This window comes from Gossypium hirsutum, chromosome A10 (assembly GCF_007990345.1).
Source record: "Gossypium hirsutum isolate 1008001.06 chromosome A10, Gossypium_hirsutum_v2.1, whole genome shotgun sequence".
NCBI lineage: Eukaryota > Viridiplantae > Streptophyta > Magnoliopsida > Malvales > Malvaceae > Gossypium > Gossypium hirsutum.
The window spans coordinates 110833404-110841509 of NC_053433.1; the positions used below are offsets into that span (position 1 = coordinate 110833404).

At 36.9% G+C, this 8106-nt stretch overlaps 1 non-coding gene across 1 annotated transcript; it reads left to right on the plus strand.

Moving 5' to 3' along the window:
* Positions 1-7612: 7612 nt before the first annotated feature.
* LOC121209011 (small nucleolar RNA R71) lies at positions 7613-7720 on the plus strand. The gene has a single exon (XR_005904129.1). It is a non-coding gene; the product is annotated as a small nucleolar RNA R71 (small nucleolar RNA).
* Positions 7721-8106: the final 386 nt, after the last annotated feature.

The window sequence follows — 8106 nt, forward strand, 5'->3', positions numbered from 1 at the left end:
GAGACAATATACTGAAATATTGAAGAAAGAATTAAGAACACATAATTAAGAACAAGTCAAATATTTATCATACAATTCAGAAAATAATAACAAGATTCGTCTTGGGTTTCATTTCCCTTAGGTATTTAGGGGGTTTAGCTCATAATTGTAAAAGAAAACATCTCAGAAGAATAATGAATACAAAACATAAAGAAAACCCAAAAACTCCTGAGGGAAATTGAAGGGAGATCTTCTGTCTTGAAGGTGAATCCTGCTTCTGAGATGGATCAATCGGCTTTCTTCGAGTAATTCCTCGCTTCCTACTCTGCGTCCCCTTTAATCCTCCTCTAGGGTGTTTATATAGTCTTTAGAATGTCTCCAGGCCCTCAAAAGTTCCCTTTTCCAAATAGACCTAAACTTGAGCTCGACAGGGACACGCCCTTTTGTGATATTTTCAAGCTGTAGTCAAGGTTGTTAAATAGGCACGGGCGTGTGGTCTACCCGTGTGAGTCATGCTTTGATTCTGCTAGATTGACACGGTCGTGTGGTCTACCCGTGTGAGGAAGTCCAGGCCGTGCTGATTTCCTATGTTGGCCCATTTTCTTCGGTTTCGGCCCGTTTCTCACTCTTTTTACTCTCCTAAGCTCACCTAAGTATAAAACATGAAATTAAAGGGTTAGAAGCATCGAATTCACCAATTCTAAGGATAAATCACCTAAAAACGTGCTAAGTATGGGATAGAAATATGTATAAATTACGGTTTATCAAATACACCATACTTAAGCGTTTGCTTGTCCTCAAGCAAAACCCTCAACTCACAATTAAAATAAATTTTTCACAACTTATAATTCCTATCAATACTTTCTCAAAATAACCTATCAGTAATCATACATTGAAAATTCGACTAGAAGAGCATCAAAGTTTCAAATATTCCAAGTTGAGCATTTTTGCACGAAAACATAGGTGTCTCCCTTTATTTAAGTAATTACCTTTAATTCAAAATACCACAGAGTTTAACATTCTCACTAAAGATTCACTCAAATCACTCAAGATGTTTAAGGACAAGAAATTTAGCACTCAACAGTCAATATGAGAAGCTATTACCATAGGCTTGCATGAAAATCAAATCTTCACCACTATATATTGAGATGATACATCAATCAAAAGGTCTTTAAAGGGTTGTAACGTGGCTTCGGTTGGGGGTGTGGTCACAAGCTGAAAGAAAAGGTTAGAATCGAGATTGAATTGAAAAATTACCTAACTAAAAAAATATTTAATCATCAATTGAGTACAAGTGAGCTTCTTCTTAGAATATAGAATTAAACACTTAAGCTCAAAAATAACGAATTATTACTAATATATAAGTATGTATGTATATATATATAGAACAAGTCAAATAACATCGGCTAACTATCAAGATAAATCAAAGCTAAGCAATTTATTCAAATCAAATCTCGACAAAAATAGGGATAAAATTAATTGAAGGATTTCAACAATAATGAGTTATGGGTTAATAAATGAATGGCTTATTAGGCTCAAGGGGGTTCACTAAGGGTTAATTATGAAGGTAGGCTTTTATGGAATGAGTGGGTTAAACCTAAGTGCCTTTATCATTTCGACCTATCAAATCAACGGTGTGGTCTTGACATGCATAATTGACGCAAGTTCTAGAATAACAAATCAATATTGATGTACTCATAACAATAATAAAAGTGAGCATGAAAGAAATAATAGATGATCTTAAAGGCTCAAGATCTCACCAAAATTATGGCTTTTTGATGTTTAAACCTGTGAATTTCAACTCAAGATAATACCTAAACTTGGGAAAACAACCTAAAAAATTTAAATTCTTAGAAATCAACTTATCATGCTTGATTCTCTAATGTCTTAAAGTTTAACAATCAATGCATGGATGCCTATGTTTTAATTCAAGACATATTAATAAAAATCATAAATTAATAAAAATTCAATTCTAATAGTGATATGAGTGAGTTACTTGAGAATAAGACAAAATTTAGGGGTTTTTCTGATAATGGTATAAATGACCCCCCACACTTAAGATGTACATTGTCCTCAATGTACAAAGATAGATAATGGCAATATAAGCATAATATCAGAAGAGAGGGAGAAAAGCGAAACTGCCTTGAATTTTTGGATGAAATCCTTGGAAGAGCAAAAATAGGAATTGTAAATAAGGCTAATGAAAGGCATGATTCTGAGAAAATAAACACCACTTTGGAAGAGAAATAGGGAACAATTCGAAAAGAACCATAAAGATAAGCAAAGTATGAAATATAGGTTTTTTTAATAAATGAATGGAATTAAAATTAAAATAATTGGACATGGGCCATACTGTCGTATCACATGCCCGTGTGGTTCAAGTTTAGCCCGTGTCTATCGCGAAATTTTATTGTCTAACACGGCCTGAGGACACGCCTACGTGTCTCGGCCGTGTGGTTTGCACGGTCGTATCACTTGACCATGTGCGATGTTATTCGCTTCTCCCACGCTCGTGTATAAATGCACACGCCCGTGGTAGTTTGACAGTGTCGACCATGGGTATTGGGCACGGAAGTGTTGCACACCCGTGTTACTTTCTTAGTTTCAACCAAAGTTCTAAGACACGGGCGTGTCACATGCCCGTGTTGTTTTGGCATGATTTCCCACGGCCATGTCGCACGGCCGTGGCAACTTATCGTATCCCGTGTGTGGGGAAAATTTTTTCCCTATTTTCACACGGTCGTATCGCATGGCCATGTCGCCTCCCGTGGTGTGATCACAGCCTATGGCACGCCCGTGTGCCTGGTCGTATGGATTTGGACATCCTATGTTTAAGAACTTAGTTAATGATTTAGATGTTAGAAACTAAAATCTAGAAAAATCAACACTGTTAGTGCTCGGGTTGCCTCTCAAGAAGCGCTTATTTATAGTCTAAGCTCGACTTTACCTTGTCAGGGTATTTAGGGAAGTTCGTGGAGCCGTAGCTCCTCTCTATCTTCTTTAAAATTCTCACAGTTATAAAGTTTGAGACGATGTCCATTTACCTTGAAAGTGCCATGTGATGGGTGGCTTACCTCTACTATTTCATATGGAAAGACAGTTTGGACTATGAAAGGACCTGACCATCATGATTTAAGCTTCCCAGGAAATAATTTAAGTCTCGAGTTATATAACAAGACAAGATCTCCGACTTTAAATTGTTTGTGTTACCTTAAACGAGTGTCATGGCGGTGCTTTGTTGCTCCCTTGTAGAGGCATGAATTCTCATATGCATTGGTTCGCCACTCATCTAACTCATTCAACTGCATCAACCTATTTTCACCTGCAAGTTTGGGATCCAAGTTTAGAAATTTTATAGCCCAGAATGCCTTGTGTTCTAGCTCAAATGGTAGATGATAACTTTTTCCATACACAAGTCTATACGGTGATGTTCCTGTGGGAGTCTTAAAAGGAGTTCTATAAGCCCATAAAGCATCATCTACTTTCATTGCCCAATCTTTCCTATTTGATTCTACCATATTTTCTAAAAATATGTTTAAGCTCTCGGTTTGCTACTTCGACTTGTCTACTAGTTTGAAGATGGTAGGGGGTAGCGGTTCTGTGGTGAACTCTGTATTTCTTAAGGGTCTTATCAAATTGCGCGTTACAAAAATGAGTACCTCTATCACTGATAATTGCTCTAGGTGTTCCAAATTGAGAAAAGAGTTTCTTAAGGAATCGTACTACCACTCTAGCATCATTATGGGTAAAGCTTGGGCTTCCACCCATTTGGACATATAATCAACGGCTACTAAGATGTATTTATTCCCAAATGAACTAGGAAATTGACCTATGAAGTTGATACCCCAAATGCAAATATTTCACAAGAAAGCATATATGTTTGAGGCATTTTATCATGTTTGGAGATATTACCTGTCCTTTGGCATTTTTCACAAGAAGTAACATACTTGTTGGCGTCTTTGAATAGCGTGGGGCAATAAAAACCTAACTCAAGCGTTTTATGTGCGGTCTTAGTTCCACTGTAATGTCCTCCGGTCGGTCTTGAGTGGCAGTGTTCTAAGATCTTCAATGCTTCTGATTCTATAACGCATCTCCTAATGACTTGATCTGCACATATACGGAAAAGAAAAGGGTTTTCCCAAAAGTAATTTTTCACATCAGTAAAGAATTGCTTCTTTTGCTGATGTGTCAACCCTTTTGGGATAACGTTAGCGGTTAAAAAGTTCGTAATGTCTGCAAACCAAGGTACCTCAGAGTCAGATATAATAAAAAATTGTTCTTCAGGAAACGAATCATTAATTTCCACTTCGTCTAACTCTTTAGTACTTGAATTTTCAAGCCTGGAAAGATGATCAACCCCGAGATTTTCTGCTCCTTTCTTATCCTTAATCTCCAGGTCAAATTCTTGTAATAACAAATTCCTTCGAATGAGTCGAGGTTTTGCATCAGTCTTAGTTAAAAGGTAGCGAACATCAGAATGGTCAGTATAAACGATAGCTCTAGACAGTATTAAATATGGCCTAAATTTATCGAATGCAAAAACCACAGCTAACAATTCTTGCTCCATGGTGGTGTAGTTCTCTTGTGTGGCTGTTAAAGTTTTGCTAGCATAATAAACAGGTTGAAAATGCTTGTCTCTTCGCTATCCCAAAACTGCTCCCACTGCAAAACCACTCGCATCACAAATTAGTTCAAAAGGTAAATTCCAATCAGGTGCGATTATAATTGGAGTATTAATCAATTTGTCCTTTAAAGTATTAAATGTTTCTAAACATTCCTGATCGAAATTAAAAGGCACATATTTTTCTAGTAATTTAGTCAAAGGCTTAGCTATATTAGAAAAGTCTTTAATAAATCTTCTATAGAACCCAGCATGTCCTAAAAAGCTTCTAATAGCCTTAACCGAACTAGGGGGAGGTAGTTTTTCAATGGTTTCAATTTTTGATTTATCAACCTCAATCCCTTTACTAGAAATTTTATGTCCTATCACAATACCTTCTTGAACCATAAAGTGACATTTTTCCCAGTTCAGCACAAGGTTCGTTTCCTCACATCTTATTAAAACTCGTTTTAAAATTTTAAGGAAAAGATGGAAAAAGTTACCGAATACCAAGAAATCATCCATAAATACCTCCATAATATCCTCTATGAGTTCATCAAAGATGGCCGTCATGCAGCGCTGAAAAGTGGCAGGAGCATTACACAATCCGAAAGGCATTCTACGATAAGCAAACGTACTATATGAACATGTAAAAGTTGTCTTTTCTTGATCTTCAGGAGCTATTGGGATTTGAAAACAACTAAAGAGTCCGTCTAAAAAGTAGTAGTACATGTGCCCGGATAATCTTTCCAACATTTGATCAATGAATGGAAGGGGGAAGTGATCTATTCTCGTGGCACCGTTCAGCTTCCTATAGTCAATGCACACTCTCCAGCCTGTGACTGTCCTTTTTGGGATTAATTCATTCTTTTCATTGGTTACAACAATCATGCCTCCTTTCTTAGGGACAACCTGCACTAGACTTACCCAAGAACTGTCAGAAATAGGATAAATAATTCCAGTATCTAGAAGTTTAATTACTTCAGCTTTAACAACTTCATTCATATTGGGGTTCAGTTATCTTTGAGCTTGCACATATGGTTTATATTCATCTTCCATTAAAATTTTGTGGGTGCAAAAAGAAGGGCTGATTCCTTTAATGTCAGAAATTTTCCAAGCTATGGCCTTTTTATGTTCTTTTAATACTTGGAGTAATTCCTTTTTCTACTTGGGTTTCAAATTAGAAGCAATAATCACTGGTAATGTAGAATTATTTCCAAGGAATGCGTATTCCAAGTGATTTGCCAATTGTTTAAGTTCCAGTTTGGGAGGTTCTTCAATAGAGGGTTTTTGCTTAAGATTATTGTTTACTTTAATCCCCTCATATTCTGCTTGTTTAGGGAAGGGTTCATTGAAGTTTAGTTCAGCTTTTATTTTACGTGTCTCGGAATCATCGTCATCTACCTCCTCTCCTTGGGCAAGGCACAGTTCCAACGTGTCCTTATGTATGATTTTCTGAAAAGAGTCTTGAGTAGCATGATCAATAGAGTCAATAAAATAACATGAGTCATCCTATCCCTAGAATATCTCATGGCATCATAAATTTTAAAAACGATCTCTTCGTCACCTACTTTAAGTACCAATTTACCATCACCCATATCAATAACAACCCTAGCAGTGGTTAAAAATGGATGCCCTAAAATTAAAGGCATTTCAACATCTTCATCGATATCAAGCACAATGAAATCAATAGGAAATATAAATTTACCTACTTTTATAAGTACGTCCTCTATAATACCCCTAGGACATTTAATAGATCTATCAGCTAGTTGAATACTCATCCTAGTGGGTTTAGGTTCCCCAAGACCAAGTTGTTTAAACATTTTATATGGCATCAAATTAATGCTAGCGCCTAAATCAGCTAGTGCCTTATCAACATTCAAACTACCAATTAAGCAGGGAATAGTAAAACTTCCTGGATCTTTTAGTTTGGTTGGTAGTTTATTTTGGAGAATAGCCGAGCACTCCTTGTTAAGTTCCACCGTAGATAAATCTTCAAACTTCCTTTTTTTTGTTAGAAGCTCCTTTAAAAATTTTGTGTATGTAGGCATCTGCGATATAGCTTCAACAAAAGGTAAGTTAATATGCAGTTGTTTAAAAAGTTCAAGAAATTTACCAAATTGTGCATCCATGCGATCTTTCTTCAACTTTGCTGGATATGGGAATGGTGGTTTAAATTCCTTCGGCATTGGATTATCATTGCTTTCGGGTTTTACCTCCTCTCCTTTGCTTTTGTCAGCTTCTTGTTGTGGCTTCTTTTCAGATTCAGCTAACATTTTCTCACTCTTTAGTGTAACTGCTTTCACATGTTCTTTTAGATTGGGTTCGGTGTTACTAGGTAGATTTCCTAGTGGTCTTTCTGAAATCATCTTAGCCAACTATTTAATTTGATTCTCGAGCCCTTGAATCGATGCTTGCTGAATTTTAAGTGCAGTTTTAGTGTTCTGAAAACTAGTTTCTGCTACTGAAATAAATTTTGCCATCATCTCCTCAATGTCTGGCCTTTTATCTTGCTGGTAAGGTTGTTGTTGGAAGCCTAGAGGGGGTGGTGGTTTCTGATTCCCTTGACCTCCCCACGAGAAATTTGGGTGGTTTCTCCAACCTGCATTGTAGGTGTTACTATAAGGATTATTTTGAGGTCGAAGATTATTACCCATATAATTTAATTGCTTGTTCTCCATGCTGTGGACATAGGGTGGATATTCTGTATTGCTCGATCCACCTCCACTAGCTTCACATTGTATTACTGGGTGAACCTGTGAAGAGGCAATAAAACCATCAATTTTTCTATTCAAAAATTCTACCTGATTTGAGAGCATGGTGACTGAATCGACGTTAAAAACGCCGGCTGATTTTGTCGGCTTTGTCCTCATAACTTGCCACTGGTAATTATTCAGTGACATCTCTTCTATAAATTCATAAGCATTTTCAGGTGTCTTATTATTGATAGTTCCACCAGCGACTGCGTCAACCATTTGTCTAGTCGAGGGATTCAGGCCATTGTGAAACGTTTGAACCTGTATCCAGAGTGGTAACCCATGGTGAGGGCACCTTCTCAAGAGGTCCTTGTATCTCTCCCATGCATCGTAGAATGTTTCTAAATCCATCTGCACAAAAGAAGAGATATCATTACGTAATGTAGTCATTTTAGCCGGCGGAAAATATTTTAATAAAAACATTTCGGTCATTTGTTTCCAAGTAGTGATTGACCCTTGTGGTAACGAATTCAACCACTGTTTAGCTTTGTTTCTCAATGAAAAAGGGAATAACCTAAGGCGAATGACATCATCAGAAATGCCATTAATTTTAAATGTGTCACAGAATTCCAGAAAGTTTGCCAAGTGAGCGTTGGGATCCTCGTCCTGCAAACCATCAAACTGAACAATTACTGTATCATTTGAACCGTGTTAGGTTTTAGTTCAAAATTATTTGCAACAATAGCAGGCCTAACTATACTTGACTCAGTTCCTGTTAAATTTGGCTTAGCATAGTCATACATAGTGCGTGGAGCATGATTCTGATTTACT